Here is a 19,968-nt window from a genome sequence, read left to right as displayed (position 1 = left end):
TTACAATGGAGGAGTCACAAATACAAGCACTCTTATGATATTTAAATTTTCATATCATACAACCACCTAGCCTTAAAAGCAGTGAAACTTTCAAGTGTATTGTTTGGGACATTCTACGGAAAAAAGAATTTAAAAAATCTAATTTAATCAAGTAAAACTTTCTATGTGTAATAAGGGTAAATCAATTTTCTACATAGTATTGTACTATCTAACAAAATTTATTAGGTCTGTAGAGAGGAAAGGTGACCTTCCATTGAAAGTGAAAAGTGGTCTATAATAAGAGATTTAAGAACACTGAAACAACAGTGTATTGATATTTAAGATGAAGATATAAAAAGGCTAAAAAATCTTGAATACTATTATAATTATGTTATAAAAAATAAAATCTAACAGGCAATTACAAAACAGTGTGATGCATGCTAAACCAGGATAATAGCAGCAAAGCCTTCACATCATTGTAGAAGACATATAACTACTACCTCATCTTTAGTTTTCAAGCTGCAAAGTAAAATCTAATAGGTAGAGAGGCAGTTAGTTATTTTGAAGCGATGCTTTTTGAATTCCTTTTCCAATACTTCACCTTTTTTTGAATAATTTCTGATAATTTAAATAAAACATTGAAAAAAGGAAAGGTTATCTATAGAATTCTAATCTTTATTCAAGTAACTAAACATTTTCTTCTCTGATTTTTCAAAGATCCCTTGATCTTTCCTGAAAAAATTACCACGAAGTATTTTGAATGTCCAAATATTTTTCAACTCCATTACTGAAGAAGTTATCTCATAGCAGAATATTATGTCCTAATTGTTTGATACAATTGCTCTTCAAAATGAAATAAACCCATGGTCATCGAAAATTTGAATGAAGCTGCAAGTCAATTGTGAAAATTTAATTGTGCATGGCCAAGGTCTTCTAAATCATATCATCCAGTATAATGACAATTCAAATTCAACTGTTCAAGTTCGAAGGAAGCATTCAGTGAGTATCTTGATAAGTGCCTTACAGGATACACGATGTAACCAACATCCCTGCAATAAGAATAAGATTGGTCGAATCAAAAATAAAAACAATACAAACATGGATTCAAGGGAAAATACTTTGCTGCATACCAGTTCCAGACAGTACACAACAGAAACATAAATACTAAAAAACTAGACTGTCAACAGAGTTAAAAACTTAGTTTTACAAGCAGTAAAAAAGCAGCAGAATAGTTCATGAAACTTGGATACCTTTACCTAGTAGGGTAATTTCAAATAACCCACCAACATGGGGATCAGTTGGTGCGTAATTAGTTTTTATCACCGTAGTTTCTAGAGGGGTCAAGACCCCCCTTAGGTAAGAGGTACTAACTGCAAAAATCAAATATGACCCACCACAGCCTATAAGTCACGATGTCTGGTACCCCCTGATCCAGTATGGAGGCTAAAAAGAATTTTGAAAAAAAGTATCGTGGCTACTCAAAGTTTTTGATATTTGATTCTGACATTCTGTTTTAGTATGTTTAGAAATTGAAATCCATTGCTTAGCTCATATATCCTCTTTGAAGTCACAGTTGTAATTTTTTTCATGCTTTTGCTATATATTCGGTCCATTTTTAAATGAATTAAAATATTGTACAAACACAGCTGAAAATTTGCCCTCCCTGGTGGGTACAAACAGCTAAGTAAATATCTAGGTTTTTTCACCGAACTTCCCAGATCATGCACTGCACAATGCATCTAACTGAAGCGTGCAGATGCATCAGACTGTACACCAAAATTATGCTGTGGTTTTTAAATCATACTATGAAGTCGGGTAACTTGCATCAGTGGAGGGAAACTTGCATAGCCATCAGATGACTGACCAACCAAAGCAGCAAAATTAATTTCAAAACAATTGAATTACGCAGCTCCGCTCACAGCTCTATTCTACCATTTTGTTTTGATTTAACTTTGTCAGTCTAAGCTTTTAAAACTCCTATATGAGGATTAGAAACTAGGCTAGTCTTACCTCTTTTATCTTCCCCTTTACAACAACACAATACTGACAAGTTGACACAACACATGTGTACATGTACATTGACAAGTAATCCCTGAGAGAAGTTTATATCAAAATCTGCAACAAAAACGAAAGTGGTCTCTTCTACTGATTGCTTCACAGCGCTCCTTTGTAGCTGTTTATCAAATTTCTACCAATGAGGTTGCCGCATTTTAAATGGACCTTCTTTTTGGCACCCATGGCCTCTCAGTGCCTTGCACGACCGCTGGCTGTAAAATCCCACCCTTAATATATTTGTTTCAATCCGTGATCTGTGGCTTAGGTTATTACTCATCTTCAATTTACTGAAGAAAGCCAGAATTTGATGTGAGAGTTAGATTGTCAATAAAGTGCCCTAAAAAATCATTGAATAGAAGAAGAACTTAAATCTTAAACATTTTCATTTTGAAGAATCTAGGTACAAAAAAGTGAGAAAAGTTTCATTTTTCATTGCATTAATCGAAATGCAGGGTATATATTTGGAAAATTTTCTATGTTTAGTTTTTTGCACAAACCCCTGTAACTATGGGCGGGCAGCTCGTTGCTAAGACGTTGGCTTGAAATCGAAAATGAAACCACTCAAAACGAGAGTAAAATCGGCCCGTACTCGAAATCCCGTAACTTGATGGTATAAGTTTTAAGTCTATACTGTTTGTATTTTAATGACCAGTCAGGTCATTCATTTGAGGGCTAATGCAAGTGGTACACGTTTTTTTTTTATATAAGGAACACGTTTATAAGGAACTCGCGGCTGAAAATGGTCCAAAAAAAAAGGAATTGTTAAGGAACTGCCCAGGCTGAGGATAAGAAAACAAGTCTTAAGGAACAGTAAGAGTTTTCACTTGAACTAGCAATTATCTTGTATTCTCCAAGTTCTTTGTTGAAATAGTCGATGTTTTCATAAAACCACCCATTTTCATTTGACCTAGCAGCTATGTAAATAAGGAACTCGATAAGGAACTTTGAGGCTGAAATTCTCTGTAAAAATAAGGAACTCCAGGCTCAGAGCAAAGTTAAGGTTCCTTATAAAAAAAAAATGTGTACGTCATGTTGATGTTGCACCATGGTACGTAGGTTGCACCATTTGTAATTAGGTTTCTAAACTTGGTGTCCCTTCCTTCGGGTAAATATATGTTTTGAATTGAATTGAATTGAATGTACAACAAACAAAGCACTATATTCACTGAGATGAAATTCTCTTGAAAAAGTATATCCCCTGCTATTGAACAGAAATGATGAAATTAAATACTTATAGTGTGTAATTTACAGACCTTCATTAATACAGCTCCCAACCCTACCGGTCAGCCAGTGCTCCTACTACAAGGATCCCTCCTCTGCCTAAGGGATCCTAAATAAATTAAGTCTCAGGATATGTATGAATAGAGAATGCCACTAAAAGATTATATTGTGACTCTCAAGCTCCAGAAGCTCCAATCCTAACCCTACAGTAACTGATAATAACCAAACCCCGTCCTAGATCTGCAGATTGAAATATTTCACTTGCATCCTGGTGAATGATATCATCTTCTGCGGCCAAACTGTTCAAAAAAAAGGGACCGATCAAAAAAACACAGGACCCTGCCGACGCACCGGACTGTCGTCCGGTGTATTTGTCCGGTGGCAAAAAGTATCCTTTCGTCAGTCCGGTGTTGCTTATGGATATCTCCTATAGAACCAAAGCAACACTGCAACCCTTGTATATTATATACACTTGGAACTGGCAACTGGTGCTCATTTGCCCCATATTTTTAGGGTCAATTCTTATTTATAGTTTATATAGCTATAAACGAGGTTTACAAATCTTATTCTCGCAATCATTATATATATCACACATGCAAAATGTACATACCTATTTCGGAAGATTTGATATACAGCTTTTATACCATCGACCATCAAGAAAAGAAAATATGAGCCATCAGACAATTCCAAGGTGAAGGTGAAGGTGAAGGAAAACATAAAAGACAAACCTCCAAAATGTGATCTTTTATGTTTTCCGAAGGGGAAGGTGTTAAAAGCAGAATTCCCTTTCGTTTAGTCCACACAGCTGAAGCTACCATTTTGGACATTATCGCGAAAGATATGGAATGGGTGCGCTCGTGGGTACAATAAAAATGCGAGCCGATTTATTCCTGANAAAAAACGACTTTAATTTTTTTTTAAATCATTTTAGTGTGTGACGTCATTTAATCAAAAAACTTAAATATCTTGCAACTGGAGCCACTTTTGGTGGTAAAATTTTGCCTATGAATTTAGTGGAGCATTTGTAAACCAGTGAAATCAAAATTTTTATTTTTTTTTGCTGACGTCAGCAAAAATATGCAAAATTCGATTTTTTGCAATAAAATGCTGACGTCATCATTTTTTTCCAGAATTTTTTTTTGAAAATTTTCTTTGCCTTTTAATATCTTCTGGTGTGCAAAATTTCAGCTTTATAATCAAAACGTATCAAAAGTTATTGCAAAAAAACGATTTTATGACGTCAACAGGTCACTGTGACGTCATTTGATCAAAAAACTTAAATATCTTCCAACTGGAGCCACTTTTGGTGATAAAATTTTGCACATGAATTTAGTGGAGCATTTGTAAACCAGTGAAATCAAAATTATTTTTTTTTTCTGACGTCAGCAAAAATAGACAAAATTCGAATTTTTGCAATAAAATGCTGACGTCATCATTTTTTTCCAAAAATTTTCTTTGCCTTAATATCTTTCAGTGTGCAAAATTTCAGCTTTATAATCAAAGCATATCAAAAGTTATTGCAAAAAACGGTTTTATGACGTCATCAGGTGGCCCGAAATCAAATTTTGGGCCGAAAATTTGAAATTTTTGAAAAATTCTTTTTTTCATACTACGAGTTACCATTTTTTGCACAGAAATTAATCAAAATGAACATGAAACAATGAAATCCTTACTTTTAATCGTGATTTTTAGTACTTTTTACCCTCGGATTTCTTAATTTTTTCGTTAGGTGCCCCTACAAAAGGAATATTTATTCTTGGACAAAACTGATTTTTTTTCAACCCATAGTGTAATGATCAAAGATCATCTAGAAGAAAAAAGATCAGAAAATTTTAAACCCAAATTTGAATTATAGCCAAAACATGCCAAAATAGAGTTTTTTCTATTAAAAAATGCCCCTTTTTGGGCCACTTTTTGGAAGGCCCTCTGCAGTAAAAGTTGGCTAATTTTTGCTCCAATTAGCTTCACAAAAAATCCCATAACTTTTTTTCTATAAATGCTAGGGAAGTCAACGACCCCTCGTTGAAACGAGAAAAGATAGAGCTTTCCAAAAAAACAAGTTTGACAGGGGGGTTTGAAAGTTTGAAAATCGGCCTAAAGTGCCTACTTACATGGGTTTGGTCATGGTTTCTGCCTACTTTTTCAGTCCCCCCTTAAAATGCAATTTTGCCCTTAAAGAAAACTCCCCCCTTAAATCGAACAAAAATTACCGGTACCCCTTGTTAGAATGTCCCCCCTTAAAATGAAAAAAAAAGAGGAATCCCTGCTCAGATTTTTATTTTTAGACTTTGACAATAACAAAGTACAACGATTGGTTTGATATCAATGCCATCAACATCATATTAGATACATAATGATATCCAACTAAATAAAATTCAATAAAAAGAAATCATTGAAAATAAACTGGATCCTATAATCAAATGATACAAATAAAACTTTTTATGAATAAAACCAAACAAAAGATGCAGTACTGGTACAACATTGTGTTTGTTCATATCTTAGGCCTTGTAAATTATCTTTATCATTAGATTTGAACTGGAATGTTTTCTGATTGTAGTCCTAGTTAAAGTTAGGTCGAGTAAGTGGTCTTCCCTATAGAGAATTTAGGCAGTATAACACAAGTAAGATTTCATGCTTATGACATTGATTTTGGATGTGACAGAGCTGAAAATGTCAAAGATCATTGATGTCGACCAACTATTTCAAGAAAATCTTTGTACCCTTCAGCAAACAATTTTTACAATAGATAGATAGAGAGAGAGAAGTGAGTATGCAGATTCATGGGACCCGGCGAGCCATTTGAGTGGGGAGGGGCAAGACTAAGGATAAAAATGTCGCCCACCATGGTTGGGCGACGAAGAAAATTTTTCACTTTTTACACCCTCAAAACAGCTTAAAACGTTATCTAATTGAGGAGAATAATAGTTTTTATGGTTTGATTTGGTCTGTTAAAGGTCATTCTAATGTACATAACTTTCAATATAGCATGGTCTGCAAAATAGTGGGTATGAGATTGTGAGCACGAAAACGGGATAGAAGATATATTAGACAAAGAAAATTATTATCAATAAAACCAAATATTTTAGTCCCCCCTTTTTTCTTATTTTGATAGATTCTTGCAGCCCTTGATAAAGAATCGCCCCTTATTTAAAAAAAATGACAAAAATCCCCCCTTTTTTAAAAGGCAATTTTTTTGACCCCCCCCCTTATTTTAAGGGGGGGCAGAAACCATGTTGGTTTGACTGAACAAACAGAACCTGTTGTTGAGTGTACCTTAAATTTAAACTAACTAAACTGAGAGAGTCATTGATTGCTGACCATGAGAGGGTTGTTTCTCCTAGAATTTCATCAGGTTTTTCACTGGAATGTATCACCCAAATTGTAAATATTGCTTCCTGTTCTCTCACAGAAGAAGACATCTATGTAAAGACTGCTCTGATGAACAGGTCAGTAATCACCCAAATTCATGAACTCGTGAGACAAGTTGTAACCGAACCTCTATTTGAAAAAAAAGATTTTGCTGATGAGTACTATTTTTCAGATGAATCAAATGATGATTCTGATACCCTGAGAATTCCTCACGCTATCGATTCAGCAACGATTCTTCTGGTGAAAGTGACTGTGAATGAAAATATTTTGCAAGGACTTTTTTATTGCATATATATTCTACTAGTAGTATATATTATAGTGCTTTTATCATTTTTATCACCAGGTTTACACTTTCTAACAAAATTTTGATGACATCATAAAATACAATAGCTCTCAAGTCACTTTGATGAGAGAATGATATTTTTTCTACAATTTAGGACACATAATAGGATATGAATTAGCATTAATTGGCAAACACATGTTTTAAGCACATAATCATAAACCATATATCGTAATTATAAAAGCATACTATTTGTATTACATGTTTTCTGTATTACATCAACTCTGCAACACTTTTCAGAGCATATTTATTATCCTTTTTCACCTATTTTAGCAATTGGCGTACCATACTTTTTAAAATGACCTACATTTTTTAACTTTTGTCATTACTCTAGTAAAGTATTTTCTAAATTACATTTTTTTTTATTTTTAGTTTGTTGGTTTTTTTTATTGTCTCCTAATTACTATTCACAGGTTATGATTAGGTCTAAAGACAGCCAATAATAATGATGATATTGAGCATGCTTACTTTGTTTTCATTTCAAACCTTATTTTTTTAATCTGCCATGATACTTCTTATTTGCATTTCGATTTTTGGTCAGTATTTTAAAGGATTGAAAAATGTTGCATGGATTTAATTTCGCGAATGAGCCTGAAAGCAGCTGAAAATAAACATTTCTTTGCCATAAATGGAGACTTCAGACTGAAAAATGCGATTTTAGAGCGATAACCAGCTTTTTTCATTTTTAGAAATAGAACACGCGAAATTAAAGTAACTTTCAAACGTTGGTGTAAGAGTGACTTCTTCTCAGAATTAGCCACTTTATAACATGTCTCAAATTGAAACATAGCTGGTTATCTCTTTATAAAAGTCGTCGTTGATTTAGTTTCGCGAGTTAGCAATCTGACGCGTTTTTTCGAGTTTTAATTTCCCGAAAATGACAAAAATTCGTGAAAGTTTAACGGATTAAAGCAAACCCTAAATTGGAGTCGTTTATCGTGAAATATGATAATATGATATCGTTACGGGATAATATTAGTTGTAAACTAACCTACACTTTCCTTTATCCTACCCTACATTTTCTTTAATTTAGTCGTCTAGCATGCTATACTAAGTAGATCCAGAAAGTTTTACGCGTTTTGATTTTTGAAATCCGATTAAAGTATTTCTAGGGGGCATACTCAGTTGCATTTGCAGTTGCGTTGACTTGTTGATTTTAATGCATGATACATGACTTTTGAGGAAGTCATCGTGGATCCATGTGGATCCATACCTTATACAATAGAGTCTCTATAACTCGAACTCTTAGGGGGGGTCAATTTCTTTCGAGTTAAGGATACATTCGAGTTATAGACACTGATAATAGTGTTATTCTGACGGGACCAAAAGGATCGTTCGAAAGAAGGACACATTCGAGTTATAGAGATTCTAGTTAAAGAGACTCTACCGTAACTATGATTTTTTAGATTTTACACTTTTAGGCGGCAAACCTCTTGTAAATAACCTTACTCAACGAAAAAAAGAAAGACATATTATGACATGGCTACCAAACTTTATTTATTCTATCATTTTTGTAGATTTTATACTTTTAGGCGGCAAACCTTCTGTAAATAACCTACTTTAGGCGTACAAACTTTCGCGAGCAGAAACTTTCGTGAGGACGAAAAATCGCGAAATTCACGACATTTACTTTCGCGAATTTAACGGAAAAATATTTTTCGCGAGCATAAACTCTCGCGAATCGAGACGTGAAATTGAGAATTTCCACATGAGAAAATGGCTTAGAGGGACAAATACTTCTTGGATTGGCTTTAAATATTTGTCCTTTGACTTATTAGTCTTTTAGCAGGCTAAAAAGTGCCATAAAAGTTACATTTTATTCAAAGTTTGAAGATTTGCAAATTATCTATTTTGTCAAGAATTTTTCGCGAGCATAAACTTTCGCGAATTGCTCTTTCTAGAATTTTTAAATACATTTACTTTCGCGAAAAGGGCCAAAATTCGCGAAAATTGCGAAAGTTTCTGCTCGCGAAAGTTTGTACGCCTAAAGTATACTCAACGAAAAAAGAAAGACATATTATGCCAAGGCTACCCAACTACTTTTTATTCTAACATTTTTCTAGATTTTACACTTTTAGTACATAAACTTTTTGTAAGTAGAATGGTGAACGTGGAAAGAAAGGCAAAATTAAAAGTCATTGCACCAAATTAATTTCCCAAATAAAAAACAATTTAGGCTAACAATTCATAGGCCATTGCCCAACTTCTTTTATTCGCAAACGGCAGGTCGCCCAGCAAAACAATTTCAGTAGAAAAGTAATATTCTCTCCTCAATTTTTTCTTGTTAAATTTTGACCAAAGAGTGTAATACTATAAGGCATTGAATACCCCTCCAACAAGACTAGAAAAAAATTGTACAAGTCCCTATTTAGTCACATCCCCGACAAATGAGCACAGAAGAGTACGAATTTTTGGGTGTCAAAATATCTTACGACATAGGAGTATTTTACAGTTGCGCGCAAAATGTTGGATCTAACTTGGATGGTGATATTTTACAGACAACCAAGCATTTTTGTCTGTAAAATACTTTAGGCGTACGCTTCCGTGCTAAATTGTTCAAGGGACTTTTTCTTTTTTTGCGATTTTTACAACCACAAAATTACTTTTCAATAGCCCCCTCCCATTTTATGATTTTTGGCTCAAACGTATCAAACCTTCGTTTTCCTAAGGAAGATCACTCTAATATCTCTCAATTATGAACCCTACCATTCTATTGTTTTTCTACCGGGTTATTCCACCCCCTTTCCTTCACAATACACTCTTCTCGAGATGCGTAAAAAGCATTGCAGGCCTCGTTTTCAAACAGAATAATTATTCAACATCAAATCTAAGTAGTCGTAAATGTATTCCCATATCGCAATTACCAATTTGAAAACAAGCGCAAACATTTATAAACAATAATTACATGTCAAATGATGTTAAGTTACCTTGACAACATATTTGAAAACGAGGCTTGCTTTTATGCATCTCGAGATGAGTGTATTAAGAACGGAAGAAACAAACTTTCGCAAGCAGAAATTTTTCCGAATTTTGGTCTTTTTCATGGAAGTAAGTGTCTTTGAGAATTCTTAACAGGGTAGTTCGTGAAACTAAGCTCGATAAAAATTCTTTGAAAAATTAAAGAACTGTAAAACTTCAAATTTAGTCCAAGAACAGCCGTCTTTATCAAATTCATGGAACATTTGTAACTGTAAATTTTCATTTTTATTCAGCGATTCGCAAAACTTTTTGCTCTCAAAATACATTCTTTTGGATTCACAAAAGTAGATGTCTAAAACTTCGCAATCTTTTATCTTAAAACAAGTCACTTGGCATTTGTTTAAAACCGGTTGCACGACACAGGTCAGGCTCCATGCACGTCAGATTCGACCTGACGTGCGTTTAGCGACAACTATATAGAAACTGTTACACGCACGTCAGACTCAGCAACAAGTCATATTTGACCTGACGTGCGTTTAGCTACAGCTATATAGAAACGGTTAAACGCACGTCAGGCTCCATGCACGTCAGATTTGACCTGACGTGCGTTTAGTTACAGCTATATAGAAATGGTTAAACGCACGTCAGGCTCCATGCATGTCAGATTTGACCTGACGTGCATTTAGGTACAGCTATATAGAAACGGTTAAACGCACGTCAGACGCACTTGAGAATTCGTCGAATTTTACTAGACAATTTTAAAACTTTCCGCGACCTGACGTGCTTTTAACAACGGCTATATAAAACGGATCTATGCACGTCAGGTTAAAAATAATCTGACGTGCGCGTAACAACACGGAAGACAAAACTCACAAAACAAAAAGACAATATAAATACAACAAAAATCTAGAATGAACATTCACAGAAAATCAATCAGGTTGGAATTGAAAAGGAAAAAATGATGACATAGACATCCATCAATGCAAAACTAGTGATCTAAAGTGACTACAAGGAAGAAAGCGACTCAATATTAGTCAAGATGGAAAGAAGTAACTCAATATGAGTCAAAAAATATTTCAAGAAAACACATTATCTGTTCCTCAGTTTTCGACCTACACAGGATTTCGGCCATTTGTGAAAATATCCTCCTATATGATGGAAATAGGGTTGTGTAGGTAGGCCAAGCAGTGTTAATTAGACACCATCACATATAAAAAGATCTAAAAAGATGTGTTTAGTGAAATTATGAAACGCGCGCAAATACAAAATAAACTAAAACTTAAAATCCACGGAACCAGCTGAAGAAACTAAAATAACAATGAAAAAAGAAGTGTACTTTCTACTAGACAAAGTTGCCACACCTTTGACACGTTTCTGCCACAACGTTGTAGAAAGCATACTAGATGGGAAGGAACTGGGATTGGATCGCCACTATCCAACCCTGTGGCTCTCACACACATTTTACAGTTCAAAGAAGAAGATGGAAAGAGTGGGAAAAGAATGAGAATTTAAAAAAAGTCGGACTAGAACCCGGTTCGAAGCCCCGTACACCCGTGACCGCTCACCGCAAAAGCTGGCGAACGACGAATCTTGAGAAAGTTGAAATCTTGTAAATTCTGAAATATGGCGGACAATCACCCTACGAAGACTGCAATCTAGCTTTGCGTTATCAGCACCCTGACGGCGCATTCTTTCAATGAAAACTTTAGTATTAACCATAATATAAGAAAGCCGCGGCTGGAATATCTACCGCATTGTCTTTTCAGTTAATTGCTGTTCCATCTCTGTCTCCGAGCTTTATAAGAACATCTAGACAGGAACCCGTCTGCGTATTTTTTTTTTTAAATCTGATGAATACTTGACGGGTCAGAGCTGTGAGTCCGATTTTGGACTCAAAAAAATTATAGTGGGAAATTCGAATTTAGCGCTGTCCTCACTTACTAAAATAAAAACCAAATTTCGGAACTTGCGCTTCCTTTAAGAAAGTGTGACCAGTGAAACAATAACAGGATTTGATTGGCTGTGTTTTCAACCGTTATTAGGATATGGGAAATTCAAACTGTCAGCCCATACCATGCTATATATTTCGCCATCAGTATAGAGAATAAGAAATCATAGCATGGATCTCCAGGCTAAAGAACATCAAGATGCTCAGTTTATCATTGGTAGATAGCTTTTGAAATTTTTCTTTTACTTTCCTTTACAAAAAGTTTTTTTGTTGCTAGATATCTTTGAATCTGTACCCAATAGAACACTTGAACTAATTTTGGACATATTTTAGGGGTATTTTGTGGAAACAATAGTTTTTTGCCAAAATTGAAATTATAAGAACTATATTCAAGATGACAACTTTCTTGTCAGTTTGAATGATAAATTTTGAAGGTGCTGGCTTGAAACTTTCACAGTATTATCTAGATGTACTTTTTCATTGATTTCTAAAAAGATTTCAGTGAAATATTGCGAAGGCATTCGAGGCACTTTGTTTATTTTTTAGTTCTTTCAGCCAAGCCATTTGTGCTTGTTTAAATTTCTTATTGTTGATCTTTCCTTTACTAGTGCAGTCTAAATGTGCCAAAAGTCATAAACATTGTGCACAAGGGCGTAAAAGCATGAAACTTTGCACAATGGTAGTTTAGGGGTCAAAAATGGATTTAAATCTCAGACCCAAAAAATTGGCACCTGTTTGTGTATTTTACAGACCAGAATAGGTTTTCAGGCTAAAATGAAAAACTTTTTCTCCAAAGTATGTCATGTTACATACCGTTGGAAAGCATGTTTCATGCCCGTTCAGAAAAACATTACAACCCATATCTGAAAATGAAGCCAATAAAAGTTATTGGGGAAGGTTGTTTAAAAAATGACTGAAAATGACGTAATTGCTGATGTCAGCAAAAATTCCAGGACCACCCAAACGTGTTTATTTTTGTGAAATTCAATAGAGGATCTTTCAATGACCAAATGGATAGCTTTGCTTGAGAGTTAACCTCACTTGACATAGAATATGGCGTTTTCATGACCGGTCGAAAGCCTTAGGCTAAAGGGTTTGCACCGGGCATGCCCATGGTAGAGCATTACTAAGGCAAAATTTGTCAACCTAACAATACTAAAAAAAACTATTGTAAAATAAGCTTGCAGCTGATCTGACCAATAGTATTTAGTACCTGAGAGGTAGACCGTACTATACAATGATTTTATAATGCAAGTGTATTATCAAGGGCATATCATTAATGTCTAAAACACACTGAAAAGTAAGTATTAACGACAAACCAATAAAATTTACCATTAAAGATGCTACATTACTGATCTCTTGATCAAAAAATAGTCATCAAATACGACAGAGATAGAACAACAGAAGTTCAGATGTTACCATTCCAGCCGCGACTTTCTTATACTATGCTTTAACTTTCAGGTCCTCGAAAAGTAACGTTGATCGAGCAATCCTGAGAAGTTCACCAACAAACGAAGAATAAAAAATGGATTCAGGCATGTTGCTATCTTTATGTGGCATTCGAACTACAGAAAAAGGAAAAGCGTCGCGCTTATCAAACAACTTGTAAATAAAAATCCCGTCGTTGATGGAAATATCTAGGTTTAAAAAAAAGAAGCATGAGATCCAGAATGTTCAATTTTGAGTTCAAGTTCATCTGAATAGATTTCTCCATACACAGATTGAAACAAGTTCCCATCATTGATAGCACACAAATCGTCAATGAATCTCTTTGTTGAATGAAAATGGCGAGCTTTAACCTTATCTTCCTCGATGAGCTTGCTCATGTACTGTTGTTCATATTGCTAGAGGAAGAGATTAGTCCAAAACGGTGCTGGATCAATTCCCATGGGAATTCCTATCACCTGACACATAATAATGTCACCTGCCTTGAAAAAACAATTTTTAATAAGATGCTTCATAGCTGTCTTCAACGAATTTTGAGTAAAGGACACAGAAGATTTGGGTTTTGTCTTTGACCAGTATGCTTTATCATTTTTTGAAATAGCGATGTATTTGTAATTGCCAGCATCAAAAACAAAATCAATGACTTCTGAAAGTTCTTTAATCAGCTTGTCATGAGGAATCTTTGTGTACAATGTACTAAAATCAAAGGTCGAAATTGATTTAGCATTCTTCTTTTTATTGATTCGGTTAAGAGACTCTAAAACCGGCTCACAATTTTGAAGTACCCAAAACTTGTTGTAATGACTCAAAAACTTGGCTTTAGTATGAAAATTTTCAACTTGACGGTAGATCAGTTTAAAAACAAGACTAACTGATTTGGAAATTTCTTTGGTTGGACAATGTTTAGAAGCAATGATAAATCGTTTTCCTGTTGGATTCTTGTGCTTCTTTGGAGTCCAATAGATACTAGGAAGATCCAAGTCCTTCTCAGAAACAGCAAGACGAAGGCGTTTAGAAAAACCAACATTTTCATTTACAATTTCTGCCTTGCCCCGATCAATCCTAACGTATGTTTCATTTCCTGTACTCAATATCCCTATCTCCTTCAAAATCACTTCAATATAAAAACGTTTACAAATAAATGCAACGTTATTAGCAGCTTTATCAATGGGAACAATAACAAAATTTGTGTGAAGTTCATTTAAATAGTCAATGACATCTTTTCTCTTCAGCACTGAGCTTACTTTTTTGTACTTGGTCTTCTTTTTGAGGGATGAGATCTTAGCATCAACCTGGTTTAATACTTCATCTTTCCACGGAAGAAAATTTTCCTTTGTCTCATTAATTTTGGCTGAAGTTTTATTCACAAAACTATCCAAACCACCAGAAATAACATCTCTACATTTATTCCAACTGATATTTCGAGGTTCGCGATAATTTGGTCCTTTAGATATCAATTTTCGCAAATGATTATTTTTAATGAAACTTAGATCATGACATGACCATGGTGTTGATCAATAAAAGAAGAGTTATGACAATCACATGATGTAAGGTTGGTGCCAAAAGTTTCTAGGTTTGTTGTATTGATAGAATCAACAGTTTCTTTATAATTAAAGATTTTTTTGTAAAAAATGTTGAATAATCTTTTATATTTTGGTATTTCGGGGTTAAAATCAGTAAGTTTTGTTTTCTGGTTATAAGGTCTGTCTTCTCTATTTTCTTTTTCTCTAAGGGTATAAAATAAGTACAAGTTTTTTCATAAATGTCACTAATGTTATTTACAGGGTTATTTACAGGGCATACCTTAAGGGAAGAAATTTTCGCGAATTAATTTCGCGAATGAGCCGATTTCAAAAGTTTCACGGAATTTAATTTCGCGATTTAGAAGAAGTTATCAACTTAGATTAACTTTTAAGCACCACGGAGTTGTTTATATTTGATAAAAAAATACACGTTATAAAGCTTAAAAATCAATTGTGTCCATCTTTTTGGTAATACCTGGTCAAAAATAACAAAATAAAAGAAGAAGAAAAAAAGTCGATTTTCGCGGAATTTAATTTCGCGATTTAACAATTTTGGTGTGTTTCGCGGAATTTAATTTCGCGAATTACGCCCAAATTCGCGAAATTAAATTCCGCGAAAATTTCTTCCGCGAAAATTTCTTCCGCGAAAATTTCTTCCCTTAAGGTATTAGTTTTTTTGGTTTCCTTGTCTGCCAGTGTTTGCTTGGTGGGTGTTTGTCGCCTGAATATCCAATTCATTTACCGTGTTTTGGCTCAAAAAAGGACTTTTTTCTTTCTTGTTCGTGGAGAATTTTTACACTGGCTAGGTGTGCTAGCATGATGTCCCGTAAGCTGTTTGCTGGCTGTTTTGAATACGTCATCCCATTTGTTTTTCAGCTCCTTAGATAGTTGCGCGTTGGAGGGTATTTTTGTGATTTTGTGATTTGCAGGCCTTGGGGGCACTTTCAGTGGCAGTATGTTCTTCAAGGTAGCCCATTTGTTTGTTTACCTTCAGCATTCTCAGTGTGTGGTAGTGGTAGCTTCGAATGTGGTTTTGTTGGTCCAGAAGTTTCTCATGGTTGTTGTTCGACTGGTCTTTTACTATCTCGTGACATGAGTTGGTTGATGATGTTTGTCTGATTGGTGGGATTTGTAGGTTGTCGGTTGTGGTGGATGAGCGGTTGTTGTCTTGTTGTGTGGCTTGAATTGGAGTGTCAATGATGTTGTTTGGATAGTTGGTTTTTGGGGCGTTATGGTAGGTTGACTGGGTTTTGGTATCTGGAAATTTGGTGGTTAAGTTGCATAGGACGGGGGCGGTGTGTGGATCCATTGTTGGGCTGGTTAAATGTGCAAGCGTATGCGTTTTGGGTGATAAAGTGGTCAGATTCAGAATAGCCGTTATCACTCAGCCAAACTCTCCCTATTTTCAGGGAAAAAATGGTTTGGCATACAACCGAAATACGTTGTAATGGAGTGATTGACTTGTCGAAGAAAGCATCGCGAATATTTCTCATTAACCAAAGGTATACCAATGTTCCCTTGCTCTTTTCTACTTTTTGCAAACTTTGCTCTACATTCGTACTTAGCAACACTTCAATGCTAGAGTAGTTTTGTTTGTCTTTATTCTCAAGCAGTTGCCTTGTAAGAACATGCTCTGCTTTTGGGTAATTATTGCAAACTTTGACAAGGTGTGCTCTACAATCCACTTCATCACAAATTAAATTTAATGGTGTCAATAGTCGGGTTCGAAGTTTTGCAAGTAAGTGCACAGTATCCTGACACACAAGAGATTCTTGACGTACATTGGGCATCCAATTGAATTTCAAATATTTTGGCACGTTTTCGGTCAGCTCTCTATTGAACAGGTTAACTTTAATTATCATTACTCTTAGAAAGGGACCTGCCCTATCAGCTCCATTGTTGATAATAGGTATTTCTCTGGTGGAAAGGTGCCTTTCATTGTAGCTCTAACGTGGCAATATTTGTTTATGAATCATACTTGGAATCTGTGCACATTGCAAAAAGCACAAAAGATGATACTGAGGTATTGACCGACTTTGCAACTTCACAGTGAGCATATTTTCCGACTGCTTCCGTATCGATTGCGTTTTTAATTTTTTCAAATGAGTGAAGAACAAAAGTCTCAGCGTGAGGAAGGCTGTCATTAACGGGTATGCAAAATCCAACAAATCGATCCGTGACCGGGTCATATTCCACTTTCTTGATTATCCTTGCATCATCGATTTGTATGTTCACGTATAACAGCGCATTGAATTTTGTTAAATGAGACTTTAACTCATCAAAATAAAATTTCCCTTCCTTCACTTCCCGCTTCGAATAAATCAAACGTTGAGGGGTTGCAACGTTGGGTAAAGCATTTCCAAATTTTGCTTGGATCAACTCACATCCTGAGTTACCAAGCAAAGAAAGAAGACTGTCACCGCAATGAACTGTGTTCGAATCCCAAGCTCTTCCAGGCAGGGTGTTAGGGAAATATGGTGATAGACTTTCTACCCACTCACAAACCTACAATGCTGAATAACAGGTTTGAAACAAAGGGAATTACCTCGCTTTTCAGCCACAATATTATCGATAAGGTCACGCGCATTTTTCACTTTCTGTTGCGATTCCTTCGTTAGCTAAAATAAAACCGTCATTATTTTGCAATTTGTTAAGCAAAATTAAAATACAACGGCTTTGTGTTACTTGTGTTATTGCTTTTTAAAATTGACATTTATTTATGACATTTAAAAAAATTTCGTAAAATTGAGTCATCAACTTCTAAAAGAGTTTCTTAAAAATTTCGCTCATACATAGGGGAACCGTTCAACTAAAATGATGATTGCAAATAGGTTTTTTTTTTAATTTCTTGGTAGCGACAATGCCATTGCTCTACCTCTCACACGCCTTCTCTGAGTACCACATATAATGACGTCATCATATTAATAAACAACTAAACAATCTCTTCCTGTGTTAAAAACACTTAAGAAGACCAATATAAACACACAACAAAGTGACAATCGAAATCAATCCTGTTTTACAGGCTCAATTTTCCAGTTCCTTGTGAGTTGTTAATTAAGGTTTTGTTTACAAAGCAACTGAGATCCAAAATAAACAAGATCATACCCTAAGGGCAGAGATTTATAAAGCCCGAAGGGCTAGATGTTTTTTTTTAAGCTCTTCCAAAATTACAAATTCAAATTTTGCGAATTCGTTTCAAAGACATTTCACGGGTAAAATTCCCAAAACTTTCAGTTACAAGAAAACCTTTTTAAAATTCTAATAAATTACATCAATAAATATGAATCATTCCATAACGAAGAAAGAAATATTACCTGTAATTTGTATTCTCCTTTGCCACACTTGACGAGATTGTCAGAGGTCAATGTATTGCCGTCAATATTCAATATCTAATGAGAACAAAAGTGGTATATTGGCTTGATTGAGTTTGTGAAAGCTAATTAATAAAATGCGTTTGATGTTCCCTTGTACTACTGAACTGGAAATTATTATTCTTAAAAGAACAGTGTATGATGGTTAAAAACTGCTATTTGTGGCCTTAACAGAGGAAAGTGGCAGCAAACTTTGGGTCAAAAAGGGCTACTACACTTGCTTCACAAGAAGAGCAGATCCGAGAAATGGGCAAAAAATCAAGAATTCTATCTGATCCTTAACGGTGGGGTCAGCTTTTTAGAGGAAATGTAATGGAATTTACTACAAGTAATATTCGTTCTCAGCGCTGCATCTAAGACAAACCAAACCGATTCCTTTCAAAACTCCATACCATAGGAGAGACATTTTCCTAGGCCTCTGCAGCTGAGAGCCAACTATTTTTTAGCATTCGAATACCTCATCTTCTTTTTATGTCGGCCCTTATTGTGGTTATTCTTGCGTCGCTAGCGTCATGAGGACCAGCGTAAGGAATCGGAATTAAATTAGGCTTGGGTAAAATTGTATATAAATAAAGTTTTGGCGTTAAAAGGATCGGCGTAAAAGGGGCCGGTGCTAAATTAGGGTCGGCGTAAACAGAGCCGACAAGGTAAAATTCTACTAAATTGACGTTACTTTATCGCTTCAACGTAAGGGGATCTTACATTTTTCACAAGAGCGCTCCATACTGTTGTCGATAAAAATTTCCCTTGTATTTTTGAGACGCTGCAAATTCTTCGATGGTATCGTCATGTCGATATCTTTGATGACTCTTCCGTCAATGGCGTTTTTATACATCAACTTGAGTAACGGTGCAACATTTTCGTCCTCCACGGGACACCCAACAGCACTACACACGTTGAGCACTGTGAACCCTTATTATTCCTAACCTATGATTTTCAAAAGAGTAAATCATCGATACTGTCGTTCTTTTCTATAAACTCTATCTTCTACCTTGTCAAAGTCCTCCCCTCTTCACATGTCAGAATTTGGATTGGTGTGTCCAGCCTAATAAAAATTGACCAATGACTTATTCCACTCTTGAACTTGCTAACCGCACTGACATATTTTCAGTATCTTTAAAATCATTCGTGGGCCCAATTGTAAAAATCATAAGTTAAACTAATTTGAATTCACACCCAAGGATCAAGTGTGGAAAACGTCGGCAATATAAAATTATTTTAGAAGTCTCCACTCTGGCCGAAAGTTTTTAACCTCGTTTTGGGCTAAAACTGGTGACCACCCTAAAAATGAAAAAAGAAAAACCATTCCCAGGAATTCACCCAAGGATCAAATATACAAAGTTCAGCAAAATCGGACCATTCTTAAGTCTTTAGCTTCGTTTTGGGCTAATACTCGTGACCACGTGCCTAAAAATGAATTTCCCTAAAAATGTTTCGAGGAATTCGGCGAAGGATCAAGTGTGCAAAATTTCAGACTAAGCCATAGTTTGAAGAGAGGTATGAACCCCTACGTTTATTTCATCCCTTCGTCTGTGATGAAATTTTACACCCTCTTTTTTTGTTAAAGAAAATCCGTTACGTAGGAAAATCGCTCTATGCACCGCCTACCAAAAGGATTAAGAAAGAGTGCAAAGTATATACAGTCACTAGCCAACAATAAATCTTGGTACCCTCCCCCCTCGCAATAGCTCTTAAAAACTTGGCACCCCCTATCAAAAAAGAGGGTGCAAACTATGTAAGCAAACCATTTTTTAAGTCTTTGGCCTGCCCCAAAAGCTTTGAGGGGACTGACAGACA

At 35.3% G+C, this 19,968-nt stretch overlaps 1 long non-coding RNA gene across 1 annotated transcript; it reads right to left on the bottom strand.

Moving 5' to 3' along the window:
• Nucleotides 1-284: 284 nt before the first annotated feature.
• On the bottom strand, nt 285-3,959 carry LOC136817637 (uncharacterized). The gene is made up of 2 exons (XR_010848126.1): nt 3,866-3,959; nt 285-1,028 (listed from the first exon to the last, which is right to left on the bottom strand). It is a non-coding gene; the product is annotated as an uncharacterized lncRNA (long non-coding RNA).
• Between the last annotated feature and the right edge of the window lie 16,009 nt (nt 3,960-19,968).

The sequence above is a fragment of the Clytia hemisphaerica genome, unplaced genomic scaffold (genome assembly GCF_902728285.1).
Source record: "Clytia hemisphaerica strain Z4C2 unplaced genomic scaffold, Clytia hemisphaerica genome assembly, whole genome shotgun sequence".
NCBI lineage: Eukaryota > Metazoa > Cnidaria > Hydrozoa > Leptothecata > Clytiidae > Clytia > Clytia hemisphaerica.
This window is presented reverse-complemented; position numbering and strand designations above follow the sequence as displayed.